This window comes from Taurulus bubalis, assembly GCF_910589615.1.
Source record: "Taurulus bubalis genome assembly, chromosome: 11".
Taxonomy (NCBI): domain Eukaryota; kingdom Metazoa; phylum Chordata; class Actinopteri; order Perciformes; family Cottidae; genus Taurulus; species Taurulus bubalis.
This window is the reverse complement of record NC_136599.1, coordinates 2,756,777-2,761,776: the sequence shown is the minus strand read 5'-3', so window position 1 is coordinate 2,761,776 and position 5,000 is coordinate 2,756,777.

Genomic DNA, 5,000 nt, shown 5'->3' with positions numbered 1-5,000 from the left:
TGTATTGTGAACATTCTGTGGTGCATTTTGCTCTTGACACTTTAATAACATACTTGTTTTCCATGTTCTATTATAAAACGACGCCTCATGCTAGTGCGCTGCGTTCATTGTGATCTGGCACCGACTCCTTCCTGCGTCCGATCCTGATGCTCGCTAACCTGCGCCAGCGCCGGCTTCCTTTAAAGGCCTCTGTGTGGGCGCGTAGAAACAGAAACAACAACAAAACCCCCTTATCTGTCTGGGCTCAAGATGATTTCCTTTGTCCGCGCAGAGGGAGCTCCACAATGAGCCGTCAGACACACACAGCCAGATTGTGTCCTCGGGTCTGGAGAGACAGTAGCTGCTGAGCTGCAGCCAGACGAGTGGAAGACAAAGACGGCATTATGCTGCAACACGTGGAGACGCAACACAACGCTCTGCTGCGGGACACGTGCACCTGTGCGCGGGTTCGACTCCCGGTTGTCCTGTGAGTCATTTTGATTGCGTTGACAGCGCTGGATGAAGACAACCTGATCAACAACTAATCTGACGTGCTTTAAGAGGAACTCCTGGGAAAAAATGTTGCATTAGTTGCATCGTTCGTTGATGTTTTTGTCACGTAAAATGAGTACTTCAGCAACTGTTGTTGTTATAACCCAAACACAAAGCAACTTAGTTGCCTAAACCTCACGGAGGAAGTTTATTTTGCAACGAGTGGGAAGGGATATGTGTTGTAGGACATCACAAGGACACATTTCTTCATCTCTCATCACGGCTGAGGAGGCGGAGCTAAGCTCGCCTCGATTCACAGTTCTTCATCTCAAAGTCCGCTTGGCTAGCTAGCTACATTAGCCGCTACTAGCATATCTATGCTTGAACTGTTGGCGGGCGAGTTGCATTGTGGGATTTTGTCAGATTTTGACAAAGAAGAAGAATGTATATAAAATTAGGGATGCACCGAGACAACATTTACAGAGACAGGCCGATCTAACACCAGCTGGAAGGAGAACTTTGTGAAATGGCAGAAAATACATTTATTTATATAAAAGGAAGTCAGACTCCGGTCTGTAATGTGCATGTTCAATAAACATATAACCTCTCAACATCGGTGCATCCACACATATTAAAGAGAGAACTCTTTATAGTAACGTGCCTTCCTCCCTCTCCATCGGTCTGAGTCACATCGTCTTTAAAGGGCACTCATTGAAATACTATTGAAAGTGTGAAGTCTTCAAAAAGATAGTAAAAAGATAGTCGGATATTTCCGCCACGAAGCGCGGAGCGAGCGTCTGATGTCCCTCACCGAGAATAGACGTGATTGAGGTAAATGTGTTCCTGGATGTGAGCGGAGGGGAAATCGAGGGATAATGCTGGTGATCAGATAGAAGGGCCCGTGATGGAGCGCTATAAATAGCTTCACTTGGACACTCATCTTGGCTCCGGCCCCGTCCCTCCTGCACCACCCTCCGCTCTGCTGTCCCACACCTCCATCCTCTCCCTGTCCTTCCCCAAAATTCCACCCCCTCCCCGCATGTCTCCATCCCTCCCTCGTTCCCAAATAGCACCTGCTCTCCGACACCTCCTCTGCCAACTGGCTGATGTCACGCTTCGGCACCGGACAGACGTCCTCTCACGCTTAATTCTGTCCCACTAAATGGGCAGCCAGTGCAGAGATGAGCAGGCTTACCCACACACACACACACATACACACACACACACATACACACACACACACACACACACACACACACACACACACACACACACACACACATACGCCTCCACCGGCGTGCGCTAATCTCACGACACACTGGCTCTGCGTGACCACTCAATCTGAGTGTTTAAGAAATGTCCTGCAGCCTTTTAGGGATCTTTTTCAAAAAGTATTTTAAAACAATCAACCCACCTGTGGGGGCCTTCAACGAATGACTATCTACCCATCGATTGATCCGACGGTTTCTGTCACCAGTGTACCAGTGTAACGCTAAAGCGTGGTGGGATTAGCGCTCTACCTAGCTAGCTACCTAGCTAACCAGCTGCTCAACGAGTACAAAGTGAACAACTTAATGCTCCATCACGTCGTAGGAAAGCACATCGCTGTCTCCAGAGAAGTGATCACTTTTGTTCACTTCATTTTCTGCCACCAGTGTAGCGCTAAAGCGTAGTGGGATTAGCGCACTAGCTAGCTAACCAGCTGCTAAACGAGTACAAAGTGAACAACTTAATGCTCCATCACGTTGTAGTAAAGCACATCGCTGTCTCCAGAGAAGTAATCACTTTTGTTCACTTCATTTTCTGCCACCAGTGTAGCGCTAAGCGTGGAGGGATTAGCGCACTAGCTAGCTAGCTAACCAGCTGCTCAACCAGTAAAGTGAACAACTTAATGCTCCATCACGTCGTATGAAAGCACATTGATGTCTCCAGAGAAGTGATCACTGTTGTTCACTTCATTTTCTGCCACCAGTGTAGCGCTAAAGTGTGGTGGGATTAGCTTTCAACCTAGCTAGCTAGCTAACCAGCTGCTCAACGAGTACAAAGTGAACAACTGAATGCTCGTCATAGGAAATAGGAAAGCACATCGTTGTCTCCAGAGAAGTGATCACTGTTGTTCACTTCATTTTCTGTTGCCAGTGTTGCACAAAATCACAGTGGAGTTAGCGATCGAGCTACGTAGCCAGACGTCGTGTCAAGACGGGTCCGACAAACGGCGATCTTTCCTGCAGGAGGCCGCGGTTCGTTCCCCGGGTGGAACAAGACGTCAACGTTGATGTTTTTGTCACGTAACTTCCGTACTTCCGTGGTTATTTCAACCCAAACAACCATTTCTTGCTCGTCACTGAGTTTCCTGTGAAAACACATCACCAAAATAATTAGAAGTAACTCTGAGGACATCATGAGCACAACAGCAGGTCACTTCTTCATCGCTCTAATCTCTCTAGTCCTTAATAATCTCCCTTAATAATTTTAGAGATGATTATTGAGCCTTCTACGTCACGGCTGAGGAGGTTAGCAGACGGCTAAAGCTAATCACACTTTATCATCTGAACAATGTCGACCCTTTTCACAGCTTATGTTTTCATGATTTAGGAAACTGAATCTGATCCGGCCAGTTGGGTGTTTAATGACACATTCTTTCTCTCTTAGGCGAGATACGGCTCTCAGTTTGACTCCACTCCGCAATAATTATTAAAATACTTAACTTCACTCAATCAAAGAAAAAACGTCGCACAGATACTCTTAATATATAGAGCTATGTTATATATTCAACTATAGCAAATATAGTTACGATAAGAAAATACAACTTTTAATTATTATTTTTTTGCAAATATATATATATATATATATATATATATATATATATATATATATATAATATATATATATATATATATATATATATATATATTCATATTTATTATTCATGAACCCAAATACCAGTAACACATATATTAACTTATTTTTAAGTTTTAAAATGGTTATTTCCAGGCCTGGAAAAGTCTTAGAAAAAAATGAAATCCCCAAAGTGTTGTAAAAGTCATGTAAATGTGTTATATTCATGTGTTCATGTAAATGTGTTATATTCATGTGTTCATGACGTTTATTTACGCTGAGTTTTAAATAATTAATATGCTTTTAAAAGAAAGACGCTCATAATAAAAGCAGGCATACATACAGGCATCTATATAAATGTTTATTCTTTTAATCAAACTATTGTCTCATTCATTTGTGTCATTTAAGGTTTACTGTATGCTTTGTATTCTCATTGTTAGTTTAAATACTACATTTACTCACTTTTTACTGTTTACACCCAGATTTCACTAAATGTTTGGTTATGGACATTTGGTTTAAAGTCATGGAAAAATCATGGAGCTCCACTGGTCAGAATGTGTCTGAACCCTGTCTATGTTCCCAAGGGTTTTCTGTATATTATGCCTTTTTAGATTATTCAAATAGTTCTTGCGATTATCTGAATCCAGTATTGGTTTATTAACATTCAGATTTTCAGTAAACAGAGCTCGGTGCCATGAGGTTAAACATGATTAAGTCTGAGTCTCAACAGAAACAGTACATCAGTGCATGTCAGCCTCTTCGTGGTCCTCATCCCCTCCTCCTCTTCGTCACAGACCTCGTTAGCGGTGCACTGACCCGTGACTCTGCTGTAGCCACACGGGGTCTGTCTCCTCCAAACACACTGCGCCTCCCCGTCTGTCTGAGAGCGCTTCCTGTCCGCCTCCTCGCTCTTTAAAACTTCTCTGCAACAAGGAGCCGTCCCTCCACGTCCACTTCAGCCTGTGGGATTAACGTGGAGACGGAGAGCCGGGACCTTCCTCCCTTGCTCCCTTCCTCCCTTGCTCCCTTGCTCCCTTCCTACCTTCCTACCTTCCTCCCTTCCTCCCTTCTTACCTTTATGCCTTTATGCCTTTTATCCCACTCCTCTCCACTTCATCTCATTCTGTCGTTCAGTTTCTCTGCTCTCCGTTGTCGCTTCCCCCTTTTCTTTTATTGTATGTGCTTTTTTTTATTAGTTCAATTTACGGCAAAGAAAACTGTTCTGACTCTTTTCTCTTGCTGACAATATCTCTCCTGTAGTTCCTCTCTTTTCACAGTGTTCCTCTCCTCCTCTCACCTCCTCTCTCCTCCCTTTTCTTCTCTACTCCTCTCCTCCTTGTCTCCCCTCCTCTCACCTCCTCTCTCCTCCTCCCCTCCTCTCCTCCTGTCCTCCTCCCCTTCTCTGCTCCTCTCCTGTCCTCCTCTTCCCCTCCTCTACTCCCCCTCCCCTCCCCTCCTCTCTCCTCCTCCCCTGCTTCTCTCCTCCTCTCCTCCTCCCCTTCTCTGCTCCTCTCCTGTCCTCCTCTTCCCCTCCTCTCTCCTCCTCCCCTCCCCTCCTCTCTCCTCCTCCCCACCTGTCCTCCCCTGCTTCTCTCCTCCTCACCTCCTCTCCTCCTCTCCTCCTCTCCTCCTCTTCCCTCTCCTCCTCCCCTCCTCTACTCCTCTCCTCCTCTCCTCCTCTACTCCTCCCC